The following is a 6,047-nucleotide window of genomic DNA, read 5'->3' as shown; positions in this document are numbered from 1 at the left end:
AGTATAACTCAAAGGAAGAATGGTTAGACTGCTTTCACGGCAATTACAGATCAACTTTCATAACTTATATTTCTACATTAAGACACTTCAACTCTGACTGTCTTGGTTTTGCCACATTTGGACTGTATTTCCCCACTTGATTAAGTTACTTAGGAGAAGACAGCAGAGAAAACGTTTTGCTTTCTGCAGAAGGTTTATCTGAATTGTGATAAGCAGGGTGCATGAGGGAAGGGAAATTAGATCCTTGTCCATATCTAGCGCAGAAGGAACTGTATTTATTTCCTGTTCTCACAGTTAAGTGAAGATGTTCTGTCATGATAGATCATATTGTGTCGATTACTGATGTAAGGGGGAGGCTGAGGATGGTGTGTTCGCACCGTTTGGGGTGACCAAAGTATTCACTTCGCACCTGGGTGGGATTGGAGAGCAACATGGAGTGCCCTAGTGTGACAGGCTCTAACCTGTGCTAACTCTAGTTCTCCATCACACAGCTCCAAGTGGCTGGCTGCAGAAAGGAGCTGGTGTCTCACATTATCACCTGGTTTGGGAAAAGGATTAGGATCACAGCATGTTCAGACCTATGTGTCAGGAAAGGCACAAAACAGAAAGAAGGGTAAGGCCAGAATCAAACTGCAGTTCTTGTTGTGGCCTGATACCTAGGTGTTAGAGGTTCAGTAGCACATGAAGTAAAGTAGTGGGTATGCCCCTTTGTTATCTCCAAGTGCCGCCTTTCTCTCATGTGAGCAGCTGCACTACACAGACCTGCACACCTCCAGAGCAGTTACATCCCCTCAGCTGCTGGAAAGCTCTGACTTCTGTGAGCCCTTCCACTGCCACAATAGTTGTAGTCTTTCTGTTCCAGTGAAGGTGTGCACTTTGCCAAGGTACAGATTATTTTGATCAAGTAGGTATCATCAGGCTGAAATTTTGTTTGATTGATTTTTAAACAATTCCTTGGGTTCCTGATTTGTACATCTGATCCTTAGGCAGGCTCAACAAGACAAAAGCTCGTTTCCCTTCCCAAATTTGTCCTGTGCCAGCAAGTGAAACATGTAGGGGTTTGTGGTGCTGACATTCAACCTGAGGAAATACCCGAGTGTAAAAGTTTAAAATTCCTTTGCTTCTGAAAATTAGTCAGGTCAGTTGTAATGACCTGAAGCAGTGAGTGGAGTATGATGGAGAGAAGGCAGGGAGCTGAAAACCGGATTTCCTGGAAGCTCTTCTAAGGAGGACCTTTTTGTTTTCAAAGGAAACGGTTGCTAGCAGGTAGTGCTGAGCTGTGCCTCTGTTACTGGCATGGGAATGACTAAACCTGTTGTTTCTTTTTTGGTACTGTAAAAAAGTATGAGAACAAAGATCTGCTGCAAACTAGGTTGTCAGTGGAAGGGATATATCATGTATCCCAACAGCAAGAGCCTTGCAGGAGTCGTGGGATCCCTGTGCAGCCCCTCGTTGGAGCTGGCCCGGCAGTGTGAGCTAGCTTTTCTCAAATCTGTACTTTCCTGGTGCCTTCAAACTTCATTGCACTGGGAGAGGGATAAAGCCAAGCCTGTGAGAGGAGTTCATGCAGATTTGCTCAGCATAGACTGCAGTTTGTTCCTCTTGCAGAAAATGTGAAGTTACATAGCTGTCTGGGGACAATAATAAAAAAAAATAACAATCATTATTATTTCATCGCACAGGTCTTCCCCCCTTGTAGCAGTCTGACAAGTTTCAAGCCAGCTGGCAGCTTTCTGGCTTAGCAGAGGTCTGTACCGAACAAGGCCTGTCCCTGCGTGGGGACTTGCCGAAGCAGAGAGACTGGAGGCTGCGAGCATGTTGGTTGGAGCAGCAGGAGCATTATTGGTGTTTCTTGCCTTTTTTGATCTGAGTTTTGTGTTCCTCGGACTGTCTCTCACCATAGGATATGCCTGGCCATGGGTGCTCACTGAAACACACACGCAGAGCCCCAAAATTAGCTGCTTGGCAATTACTTTAATGTGTCTGCAATTCCCATATTGTTTGTTTTTTTAATCCAGGATGTGGAATACAACCAGTGCTCATTCTCCTGAGGTTCTGCTGATTCCTTTGCCCTGTGTCTCTGCTGACTTTGCTCCTTGCCGAGTTCCCCACCTTTGTGCGAGGGGGGCTGTAGCTGGAGGCCTGGCGGGCAGATACCACCAGACAAGGGAGGGGTTGCAGTGTCTCTCGAAATCAAGTAGACTAATGAGGAATTTTGTGTCATGATGACACCATTAAAGTGGAATGGGCTGGAAAATCAGTCAGACTCCTTCTCTGATTACTGCATAACTCAATTACTGCAATTCCTCTGGGCCCAAGGCAACAGCCCTTTCGTGGGAAGTGCTGGAGATAGGCCTCAGTGGTGGACAAAGGCAAGTCCTGCCACTGCGTGTTCCAGAGAGAAGGGTTATGCTATAAAAAATAAAAAGGGCTGGGGAATGTGCTCGTTACATTGGTTTTTAGGGTGATTAGACCTTCTGTGGCTCAGCTAGGAAGGAGCCTGTATGATAGGCGTTCTTGATAAAGGTGTCGGATGATGCCCTTTATCTTCCATGTGCCTCAGCATGAGTGTGCCGGCAGCCCTAAATATGTACGTTCATGATCACGGGTTTGGATAAGTGCTGGTCTTGAGCATTTGCACTGATCTCTCACAATAATTTCCAAGCGTTGGAAATATCTGGAGATCAGGCATTAAAACCACACAGTTCTGATTGTTAATCTTACTTTCATACCGTCAGTTGCCTGGTGACTTAGGAGCTGATAATTCACAAAACCGTTTACGTTTCACATCAACACCGTGTATTACTAGGAAACAGAACATCTAAGTTTTATCAAGCGTTTGTCTTAATGCTAGTGCTTTGTGAGACAGCTGACCTTACGGCTGATGCCCTCTGATCTCGCGATGCTTTTCTGGCAGGACAGGACCAGCTGAGGCTGCGTCCTCGAGCCAGTGAAACGCTTCATCCTCGCCGTGAGTTCTGGCTGCTGCCTCCGGCAGTTCACACCCAGGCAGTCCTGGCAGGAGTTCAGCATGGACCTTAATTTATCTATTAACCTGTTTGGGAGTTTGATCTCAAAAAAGGATATACAGGTATTTTCTTTTCTTTTAAGAGTGAGCAATTTTCAGTGTGATTTTTTTTTTTTTTTCTTTCTCCACTGAAGATCTTTCTGGGCTTTGTGTTTAGGGTATAGGTGGTTTCTGACAGCACCCTCACCTTTTAATATAAATTTTGGTAAGTGTATATTTGTTTTGTTGGTTTTGTGGGGTGTTTTTTTCTCTTTTTCATTTGAACCAGCTGATGTGGTCCCCCAAGAGCTAAATGGTACAGTGCCAGCTGGCCTGCCCTCTGGCTGTGAAGCCTTGTTAAAGAGATCAGACCTGACAGATTCTTGAGCAGCAATCTGATACAGGCCTTTTTTTTTTTTAATTTGTGTTTTTGAGCTCACCCATGTAACAAACGGGAGCTTGTTTGGGAGCTTCGCTTAGAGGCTTGAATGGAGTCATTGTTATCAAAACACTGCTGTGATTCAGAAGTGCCCAGCAAAGGGGGTTCCTCTCCCTCTTGCCCCTCAGCTGGGCACTGCACGTGTGGCTAAAACTCCAGTTTCATCCTTATTCTACAGAATAATCCAGTTGTTTTGTGATTTTTGTCTTTAAACTGATAACCAGGAAACTGAAGCTACAGCTCTTTGCAAAATAGAGACTCAATTCAACACCAAAAATTAAGTTGGAGAGGTGAATGAGTGTAACTGGGGAAGAGAAGTGTTTTTCAGGCTGATGTTTTGGGGGTGAAGAGTTGTCATAGTACATTGCCAAGCTTTTGCATAGATCAGCCTACTCTCAGTTTCCCTAGTTTTGCCAGGGTGTTTACATTACAAATTCTACCACAGAAACACTTGGAAATTTTTGCAGGCAGCACATGGGCTCCTGAGCTTATAAGCCCCTCTTTAGATTATTTTCTTCTGCAAAAAAACCTTCATGCCAAACTGTTCTATGATTCTATGGTGAATCTTTGAATCCAAAAGAGTCTAATTATTCTGTTTCATCCAGTGAGATTAAAAAGCAAAAGGATGTGAGCTATCTGAAAAGACACTGACTTGCAATTCTCAGTCTTCTCAGTCAAAATGAAATATGTAGGAATCTGAGTGGAGTGTTTTCATGAATTTGTTGCACAGGAGTAGAATGGAGACCACTTCTCTTGGTAGCTGATAGGCATGGAACTGTGTATATATTGTGTCTTATGGGGAATTCACCGCATGAAAAAGATACAGCATTTATTATATGTTTCTATCTGACCTCTTTCTGCCCGTCTTAGTTCTGACTCCACTGGCTTCTACCTGTCTGCAGTTCAATGCAACTTTGGAGTTCCAGTGTGAAGCACAAGGGTGGTAATATCAGGGCCTTCCTTGCAGAGTCAGTGGGATGGGAAAGGCTCATTGTGGAGGTAGGAAGCTTATTTTCCTGCTTGCTTATGAAAGGCGGCAAATGGGTTTGGGTACTATGCTGATGCACTGGCAGTCCAGTCATATCACTGGGACTGAACTTGACTTGAACTGGAATTACAAGCCATATCCTGCACTCGGTCCAGAGTCTTGTGCATTCAAAATCAGTGGTCACTTCAGTATGAAAAAAAAAAAAAGCTGTCTGAATACGGGGTTTTTTTCTTTTACATGTTCCCATAGTAATTTCTCCCCTTCACTCCCTTGTCCTTCTCCCATTACAAAGTTAACAGTATGTAGAGACAAAACTGAAATATGATCAGTTTCTGTGTTGAAGAAAACACAGCTTATTGTTGCTGACTGAGCTCGATTTCCAAAGACGGCTCTCTCAGTAGAGAGGGCCATTTGGGAACAGAGACTCGATCTATTTGGAGTCTGGGGAGCAAGGGATTTTTTTTAAAAAAAGATCTTGATTCATCAGCTGCCTTGCAGTTTGACCTTCAATAACATTTGCTGTGTCTCAGTTTCTCCAGTGGAAAATTATTTCTGTAATATACTTTACATTTACAGTCTATAGATACTCTGAAGACCTCATCGAAGCTAAGCTTTCATTGTACGCTTGCACAACCCAGTTCCTGCTCTGCTGAGTTTATAGCATAGAAGTTATTTGAGATAATACTTAATGATCATTATAAGGCTTGTGTAAAGAGCACTCTAACTCTTTTCCATCTGCTGTCACAAAGTTAGCAATATTATTATATCTCTTCATATAAAATCCGCTTGGGTTTTTTTGTCTCTGCTTCAAGCTGCACCAGCAGTTTGGAAAAGAGCCTGGTGGGAATTTTTAGAGTGGGACTTTTGGCCTCATCTGTGAACTGATATTTTCCCTGACTCAGAAGGATTTTTTTCTGTTTAGTAATACACATTACAAAATAAGCATCTGTCTTGCAAGTAATTTCTTTTCTGGTGGAGCAAAACAAGCATCTGTCTCACAAGTAGTTTCTTTTCTGGTGGAGCTAGTTGTTAAAGCCCTGATTTTACTATGGAAGAACCTTATGTCTGTCTTAAACTTATGGACAAACTAGTCTTCTAATATTCTTTGGTTTGGCAGAATGATAGCAACAAAGAGGTTTGAAAATGGGAGGAATGGAGAAAGAATGAAGAGCTCTTTTGGTAGTACTTTTTTTTTTAATTGTTGCTCTTCTGCCTCTTGGAGTTGCAAGCTGTGCCGGTAGAGCAGGTGGCTGAAGGGATTGTGTGTGGTGGAGCACATGCCTGCAGGAGCGTGGGTGTGTGAGTAAGAAAGGTTTTGTGAGAAAAAAATTTGTGTTCAGTTTTTGTAGAGAGCTCATTTCGGGCCTAACTGACTTGGTGAGCAACATCTGGTGTTCAGGGTGTCTTTGCACTGTGCTGGAAGGGGCAGCAGGTGCTCCCCAAAAATGTGACTCTATCCCAAGTAATGCACACCTGGTGGTTGTTGCTCTAGGTAAGTCACACTTCTGGTAAGGGAGAGGAAACTACACAGTGATGTTATTTTTAGTTTTAACCCAAGGAGCAGTTTAGTTAACTTTCCCTGGTGTTTATGTTTCAGATAGCTTGTTGTTTGT

This window comes from Apaloderma vittatum, unplaced genomic scaffold (assembly GCF_000703405.1).
Source record: "Apaloderma vittatum isolate BGI_N311 unplaced genomic scaffold, ASM70340v1 scaffold17877, whole genome shotgun sequence".
Taxonomy (NCBI): Eukaryota; Metazoa; Chordata; class Aves; order Trogoniformes; family Trogonidae; genus Apaloderma; species Apaloderma vittatum.
This window is presented reverse-complemented; position numbering follows the sequence as displayed.